This window comes from Nicotiana tomentosiformis, chromosome 8 (genome assembly GCF_000390325.3).
Source record: "Nicotiana tomentosiformis chromosome 8, ASM39032v3, whole genome shotgun sequence".
Classification (NCBI taxonomy): domain Eukaryota; kingdom Viridiplantae; phylum Streptophyta; class Magnoliopsida; order Solanales; family Solanaceae; genus Nicotiana; species Nicotiana tomentosiformis.
Genome location: NC_090819.1, coordinates 43,406,227 through 43,415,826, shown reverse-complemented (window position 1 = coordinate 43,415,826; position 9,600 = coordinate 43,406,227).

Sequence of the window (9,600 nt, the reverse complement as noted above, 5' to 3'; positions counted from 1 at the left end):
AACCATTAGGTGGCGACTCTCTCTTTTAACACCTTCCTTTAAAAGAGTTGTCACATGTCGAAACCCGATTTTGCGAGAAAGAGGGGCGCGACAACATTGTGACTCTACTGGGGATATGTTTTTAAGCTCTTACCATAGCGAACTTGGTCTATATGAATTAGTCTTCTCTGATAAGCGTGTCTTTGTTATTTTGTTGTTACATGAATATCCCGCTCCCGTTTCCCTTTTATTACTACCTGCACATCCTTTTCCCTATTTTTCCTTTATGTGAATTCATATTAATATGCAAATTTTTGCCTAATTTGGTTACAATATGCGTTTTCCCTTTATTTTCCAGTTATGTTCACTTGCTCCGAATTATTTTTTTAAAATTTTCTATATCATGTCTTTCCCCATCCCTACCCTTTTGTTTGCTTTATTGCAATTCTTTCACATTGCGCGAACTAACTTCTTCCTTGTTTTCCTTTCTTTTTATGTCTTTATGTTTCATTTAATACTGCATTTACCGTCTTCATCATGCAAAATATTTGACAACGTGTTATTTTATCTTTGCATAAAGCATGCTCCATATCATATTCCACTCGTGCGTAATTAATATCATAGCGGTGCTTGATGAGTGTTCGCGCTCTTCCTAAATCACCCTTTTAAATTTAGAAATGCTTATTTGCTGTAAAAGTAGTCGATCAGCGGTGCAATCGACAGTTCCGTGCCTTCTCCTCTCAAGTTGTCCACTTGAGGGTACAGGTCTAGACTCTTCTAGAAACCCCCACTCTAATATTAACTGTGCATGCATCATGTCTAAACATAGTATGGGTTAGAACGATGTCCGCGTAATAACTCTCTAAGCAAGCCTTGTCCAAAGCCCGCCAGGATTTCCTTAAATCCCAATGGGTACAATCATGATATGTGCATTATTTGGAGAAAACGTGCCGATATGCTAATTATTAATGTGTAAATAGTCGATTCCGGAGGGGGAAAGGGCTAACTTTATTTGTTTTGTAGAAATGAGGCACGAAGTCCCCAGGTTCAGCATGGTTCGAAGTATCCCACCTTTGTTTCTAGATTGGTGGGAAAATCTCTCGCCACGTGACAAAAACCATGTGAAAAGAGTTCTCGGGAATTTACCTTCTTTGTTAGATATTCAGCCGAACAATGTGGTAATTAAGGCTGCCACCATGTTCTGGGATGAGAAGATGGCCATCTTCCATTTTGGTGATATAGAAATGACTCCCATTCTAGAGGAAATAGGAGGCATCGCTGGGCTCCCATGGGATAGCCCTGGCTTGTTGGTACTGGAAAACCTTACTTCTCGAGGTTTGCTAAAAATTATGGGTTTCAAAAAAAAATGATGAGTTAGTCTGTCTGAAGAAATCTTACATACCATTCGAATTCCTTTACGACCATTATGGTCACAGCAAGTCATATTGTCTTTACCATGATGAATTTTCCATCACTTCTTTAGGTTGGAGTCACCGCCGGGTTTTTGTATTCATTGTCTGTTTTCTGGGAATGCTGATATTCCCGATACAAGGAGAAAAGATCCACACTCTCCTATATATGGTCACTAAGACCCTAATGGGAAGAATTGAGGGGCAAACTTACACTATTGTCCTAATGATCGCGGCTGAGATGTACCGATCCTTAGACCATTGCAAAAAGGGATATAGGCATTTCGAGGGTTGTAATCTGTTACTGCAAATATGGTTGTTGGAACACCTTCAGAGAGGACAATACCATCAAGAACTTCCACGACGACCATGGAATGACCACATAGCTTATCACCATCGGAAGAGAATAACTTTTATCCCAGACAGGTTTTTGCAACCGGGAAACGCTGTGAGATGGGTACATTTCTTTAGCAATTGGACTTATGACAAGGTACATTGGATGTTCGAGTGGTTCCCTAGTAGTGAATTCATCATCAGGTCGAGAGATGTTCCTCATCTAGTGCTAATCGGATTAGGGGGAATCTATCCTTATGCTACTATCAAAGTCATGAGGCAAGTTGGGAGAAAACAGGTTATACCACGAGTTTCCAAAATTGTTCATTACAAAGCAGACGTCCAAGGGAATGACATTCCATTCAAGTTCGAGGCACAACACATGTGGCATCAAAAGATTATCTTGTCGGCCATGTGTACTTCTACCCATCATGGTTGGTGGATGACATAGCAGGAGAGGTCAAGCCAGGGGTTGATTTGAGAAATAGGGTCATAGATGACGTTGCTGAAGCATAAGTCAAATACAGGAGGTTTCGCAAAAGGGTCTTTGAATCTAAGGCCATGCATTTGGAAAAACATAAAGTGTACGTGGAAGAAATCAATGAATGGAGGGGAATCGCTACTAAATCAACAGAAAGGTTGGAGTATTTGGAGCAGGGTTTGATAGAACTTGAGGGAAAGATGAGGAAAAGGGTCTCGGATTGTCAGAACGTAGAGGGCAGTGAAGGAGGACATCTAGCAAGGGCGTATCTGCTGCTGGACATGCGCAACCTGGGGAATCTGATTGAGGGGGCTAAGAAGGCCAAGCTTGGAGAAGGTCCCTCTGGGACTGAGTAGATTAGGAATGATGTTTTCTAGATTTGTTTTAGAATTTGATTGTAATAAGGCAAATGTCACTAGTGACTCTTTATAATTATTATCGTTTTAGTAGAGATTTGGTCTATTTATCATATTAATGAAATGACGCAGTTATCGGCATTGAGTTTTCTCCAAAGCTATATGTCGCTAGGCCTACCTCGGGCATGATGAGGTCCCCAAATTAGGACGCGAATTTATAATTCTACAATACATGTTTAGATATCGTAAATATCCTTTTAATACTCCTTACTTACTTACCTTTTGTTTTTCTTCTTTTCTTTGTTTATTCCCATCCCCTAAGGTTGGTTTGTGCATACTGGCATCATCAGCATATCATACCAGATCTAGAGGTCCTCCACCTCCTCCTCCTCCAAGTGATCCCAAGAATAAAGGAAAAGCTAAGATGGACGATATGAGTGGTATCAGGAAAGACAACGATGCGCACGCCGAGAATGTCGAAACTTCAGATGGTCGAGGTACTTCGGCACAGAATGACTTGGTTTTACGGTTAGAGAAAAAGATACTGGAGTTACAAGGAGAACTTGAGCAGGTCTGTAACTTGGCAAACCTTTCCATTACCCTGAATGTTCCCGACATCAACCAACAAAATGCCTAAAACCCAACACCTCCTCAAAAAACACAAAACCAGCACCCGAAAAATCCTCCCACACCTCATCAATGCGCCATGCCTCCCCAAAATCCTAATCCTCCACCAGTACCAACTCCTCCATGGCATCATCATCATCCAACCCAGTACCCACAAACTACAACCTACCACACTCCATAAAATGCACCACAAACTACTCTTGATCCCCAAAACTCGATCAATGATCACCACTACACCCAAATCCCTAGAGTCTACCAAAGTAACCCCATATACGTGGAAACCTTACCCCACACTTCACAACAAATCCCGTATACACCGGAATCCGCCGAGAAGGACCTGCTCATCAAGAACATGGCGGAGGAAATTAAGAATCTTACAAGTTGAGTCCAAGGTGTTGAAGGTGGTAAAGGCATCAAAGGTTTGAACTATGAGGATTTATATATTCAACCGGACGTAGAACTGCCAGAGGGTTACAAACCTCCTAAGTTCGAAATGTTCGATGGGACAGGTGATCCAAAGGTACATCTAAGGACATATTGCGACAAGCTCGTAGGGGTTGGTAAAGATAAAAGAATCCGCATGAAGCTGTTCATAAGGAGCCTCATTGGAGACGCCCTATCCTGGTACATCAGTCAAAATCGAAAGAAGTGGATTAATTGGGTAAGCATAGTGTCCGATTTTATGGATCAGTTCAGATTAAACATACAGAATGCCCCAGATGTCTTCTCTATCCAGAATCTTAAGAAGAAGCTGACAGAAACTTTCCGCGAGTATGCTACTTGGTGGAGATCAGAGGATGCAAAAGTAAGGCTAGCATTGGAAGAAGAATAAATGAACAAATTCTTTGTTAGGGCCCAGGATCCGTAATATTGTGAGAGGTTGATGGTTATTGAAAATCATAAATTCTCCGACATCATCAAATTGGGAGAAAGAATAGAAGAGGGAATCAAAAGTGGGATGGTAACAAATTTTGAGGCACTCCAGGCTACGAACAAAGCCTTGAAGTCGAGGGGTATATCTAAAAATATCTAAAATGAAAGAACTCACACATACCAAATACCTCCACCCATATATCAGCCTTCACCTCCTAGATATCAACAACCCGCTACCACCTACCACACTTATAACACTCAGCCAGCATATTACCACTCACCACCAGCCCACCAAAACTACCAAAAACCCAGACCAAATTTCGACCGTAGGCCGCCTAGACAATACACTCCTATTGCCGAACCTATTGACCAGTTGTATGAGAGATTGAAAGCTGTCGATTATGTCACTCCCATTCCCGCTGTCGCCATGAAAACTTCCTCTCAATGGGTCAATCCGAATAAGACATGTGCCTACCATTCGGGCATGAAGGGTCACACTATTGATAAATGTCGCACTCTAAAGGATAAGATCCAAACGCTGATTGATACCAAAGTTATACAGGCAAAGGAGACTACACCTAATGTCCGCAACAATCCCCTCTCGAATCACAGGGGCAAGGGGGTAAATGTGATAGAAACTGATGAAGAATGGGACCCGGAGGGGTCAATTGGGCTCATTCGAGAAGAGGATGATCCCAAAATGCCTCCAGTCACTCTCACGCCTATTGTGGTACAAATACAGTCACCGATTGAAGTTGAGGTAGCCTCACCGACTCCGTTCGAGGTTGAAGTAACAACGCCCTCAGCCACGCCAACTCCGTTCGAAGTAGAAGTGACCACACCATTAACCGTAACGGTAGCACCCACACCATCCTTTAATTCCAATGATGTGCCCTGGACTATATTGCAAAAGCGAGAAGGAAAGGAAATGGGAAAATGGAAGAAACTGGTGCAGCACAAGGTATGATCAGAACTGGTAGGGTTTACACGCCCGAGCATTTGGGGGGGAAGGGGGGGAACAAGTAAAGAAGCCGCTTCTAGGTAGCCTATCATTGAAACCGACCCGAATGATCTTTGGAGAAAGGTGCAAGCAAGGGAGTATTATATGGTTGATTATTTGAACAAAACCCCTGCTCAGATATCCATTCTATCACTATTGCAAAATTCTGAGGCACGTAGGAACACGTTGATGAAAGTGTTGAATAAGGCTTATGTACCCAACAACATTGCTAGTGGAGAGATGGACAACATGGTAGGATAAGTATTGGAAAGCCATAAGATCACTTTCCACGAAGATGAATTGCCACCAGAATAGTTGAGCCATAACAGGGAGTTGCATATCACTGTACAGTGCGAAGACAAATTCATTGCCAGGGTCTTGATAGATAGCGGTTCAAGTCTCAACATCTGCCCGTTGACTACTTTGAAGAGGTTAGGTAAAGGTTTGCATGAGATACGAGCAGGAACTATGAACGTGAAAGCGTTCGATGGTTCTCAAAGGGCCACAATCGGAGAAACCAACCTCTACTTACAAATGGGTCCAACTTGGTTTGATGTTGAATTCCAAGTGCTTGACATATCCGCCTCATACAATCTGCTATTGGGATGACCTTGGAAACACGTCGCTAGGGCTGTAGCATCTACTTTGTATTAGGATGTGAAGTTTGAATGGAATCATAAGGAGGTGATCATTCATGGAGACGGGAGCAACCCTATTTACACTAACCAGACTGTCCTGGTTGTGGAGAATAAAAGGAAGTTATGGAGAGACTTACCATTGCATTGAGCATGTTAACGCGATCGAGAAGGAAAAATGGTAGAGTAGCTAAATAGAAAGCATATTGGCATGGACAGGGTATGAACCCGGCAAGGGTCTCGGCAAGATTCTCCAAGGTATCACCAAACTAATACAGTTAAAACGTCACGGCACGACCTTTGGACTGGGATATCAATATACCTAGCACGAGCATCAGAATTGATCACCACCATGTCGTGGTCCTTATTACCCTCTCAATCCTTCCAACAGGCTGATATGATGTGGGGATCCAAAGAAGATGAAGCGCTAGCTGGTTTAAGGAATCTATTCTTGGAAGCTGAAGACATGGACTGTAGTGTAATAGTTGAGAAGGAGGAGGAAGAAGGGCTCGTCATCCAGACAGTGGAGAAGGGTGTTGTTCTCAGGAACTGGACTGCCACACCATCAAGGGCCCACCGAGTTCCGGGGTAGCCTGGCTGCTAGTGTCATATATTTTGAAAACAACTATTATGAGCATTTTAAAAACATTTTTCAGTATTTTGTTTTGAATCATTAAAAATCGCTTTTGTTTGACATCTTGATAATTATCAATGGTTTGCTATTTTATTATTTATTACTATTCTCTATATTTTTCTCTCTACAACATTACTATTTCTTATCGTGATGAACCAACAACTGTGACATGTAATGAGACAACGCAACATAAGGATAGTGACTCAAAAGAAATAGAAAAAGAGGATATAATACCTTAGGAAATTGTTAGAAATTTTGAAGATTTTGAGAACAAGCCTAAGTCTAACCTGCACGAAACTGAGATAGTCAATTTGGGAGATTCCGAATCAGTCAAAGAAACTCGCATAAGCATTCACTTATCACCATCAGAAAAAGAAGAATACACCCATTTCCTAAAAGAATATGAGTATATTTTCGCATGGTCTTATGATGATATGACTGGTTTGAGCAAATCTATAGTGGATCATAAGCTACCTACCAATCCAATGAGTCCGCCGGTAAAGCAGAAGCTCAGAAAGTTCAAGCCAGATATGAGTTTGAAAATCAAAGAAGAAGTCACCAAGCAGATCAAAGCTAAGGTTCTCAGAGTGGTTGAATATCCAACTTGGTTGGCTAACATCGTGCCAGTTCCGAAGAAGGATGGGAAAGTTAGAGTATGCGTCGATTATCGGGACCTAAACAGAGCAAGTCCCAAAGATGATTTCCCATTACCCAACATACACATACTGATCGACAACTGCGCCAAGCGGGAACTCCAATCCTTTGTGGATTGCTTCGCGGGATTTCATCAGATCTGGATGGTTGAAGAGGATGCCGAAAAGACAGCTTTATTACACTGTTGGGGGTGCACTGCTATAAAATGATGCCGTTTGGTCTGAAGAATGCTAGGGCCACTTATATGAGGGCCATGACAACTATTTTCCACATGATACACAAGGAGATAGAGGTATATGTGGATGACATCATCATCAAATCCAAGAAGAGTACAAATCACATAGCAGACTTGAGAAAATTCTTTGTTTGGCTTCGGAGGTACAATTTGAAATTCAATCCCGCAAAATATGCCTTCGGGTTCCCAGCAGGAAAGTTGTTAGGATTCATCGTCAGCCTCCGAGGAATTGAGCTAGACCCATCAAAGGTCAAGGCTATCGAGGATTTGCCACCTCCAAAGAATAAGAAAGATGTGATGAGCTTCTTGGGACGTCTTAATTATAGTAGCCGCTTCATAGCACAATCAACCGTGATCTGTGAGCCAATTTTCAAAATGTTAAAGAAGGATGCCGCAACCAGTTGGACTGACGACTGCGAGAAAGCTTTTGACAGAATCAAGGAATATTTGTCCACACCGCAAGTCCTGGTCCCGCCAGAACCTGGTAGACCACTGCTATTCTATCTCTCTGTATTAGATGGGGATTTCGGTTGTGTCTTGGGATAACAAGATGAGACGGGAAGGAAAGAACATGCCATATACTATCTGAGTAAGAAGTTCACACCCTACGAAGCACGGTATTCTTTGCTGGAACGCACCTGCTATGCTTTGACCTGGATAGCCCAGAAACTGAGGCACTACTTCTGTGCCTATACCACATATCTCATATCAAGGATGGATCCTCTGAAATACATCTTCCAGAAACCCATGCCTACAGGGAAGCTGGCAAAATGGCAGATATTGTTGAGTTTCTTCGACATCATCTATGTGATTCAGAAGGCGATAAAGGGACAAGCATTAGCAGTTTATCTTGCGGAAAATCCTGTAGGAGGAGAATACAAACCACTAAAAACGTATTTTCCTGATGAAGAAGTATCATTCGTAGGAGAAGATATCGCCGAAGCCTGCGACGGATGGAGAATATTTTTCGATGGAGCCGCAAACTTCAAAGGAGTGGGTATTGGAGCCATTTTGGTGTCAGAAACAGGTCAACATTATTCGGTATATGCGAAACTTAGATTTTCGTGCACCAATAATATGGCAGAATATGAGGCTTGCATATTGGGGCTCAATTTGGCCGTTGACATGAATATCCAGGAATTACTAGTAATTTGTGATTTAGATCTTCTGGTACATCATGTGCAAGGGATAATGAAGAGGTTCACGAAGATAGAGTTTAGATATGTCCCGAGAATCCAGAATGAGTTTGCTTTGGCCACTTTGTCCTCCATGATACAGCATCCAGACAAGAATTTCATCGACCCCATTCCGGTAAGGATTCATAATCAGCCATCTTACTGTGCTCGTGTTGAAGAAGAAGAAGACGGGAATCCATGGTTCCATAATATCAAGGAGTACTTTGCAAAAGGAGAGTACCCGGAGCATGCAAATCATAATAAAAAACGTACGCTCCGAAGATTGTCCAACCATTTCTTCCAAAGTGGAGGAATTCTGTACAAAAGGACTCCGGACCTAGGGTTATTACGGTGTGTTGATGCGAAAAAAGCTTCCAAACTGCTCGAAGAGATACACTCTGAAACTTGCGGACCACACATGAATGGTTTCGTTTTAGCCAAAAAGATACCGAGGGGAGGTTATTTTTTGATGACTATGGAAACAGACTACATCAGGTATGTCCAGAAATGTTATCAGTGCCAAATACACGCAGATATGATACAGGTACCGCCGAATGAACTCAATGTAATGAATGCACCTTGGACTTTTGCCGCTTGGGGAATGGATGTCAGTGGACCACTCGAGCTCGCCGCTTCAAACGAGCACAGGTTCATTTTAGTGGCCATAGACTACTTCACAAAATGGGTCGAAGCTGCATCCTACAAAGTTGTAATGAAGAAAGTCATCGCAGATTTTGTCAGAGATCGTATTGTTTGCCGATTCCGGGTTCCAGAGTCCATCATCACCGACCACGCCACCAATATCAACAGTGACCTAATGAAAGCTATGTGCGAGACCTTCAAAATCAAGCACAAGAATTCCACAGCATACAGGCCTCAAATGAATGGAGCCGTGGAGGCCGTAAATAAGAATATCAAGAAAATACTGAGGAAAATGGCAGACAACCACAAGCAATGGCACGAGAAGTTACCATTTGCCTTAATGGGGTACCGTACCATAGTCCACACATCAACCGGGGCAACTCCCTATTTGTTGGTCTACGGTACCGAAGTTGTCCTTCCTGCCGAGGTTGAAATTCCTTCTTTAATAATTATACAAGAAGTTGAACTCAGTGATGCAGAATGGATAAGAAGCCACTATGAACAATTACCTCTCATTGACGGGAAAAGAATGAATGCAGGGTGTCATGGTCAACTCTATCAGAATAG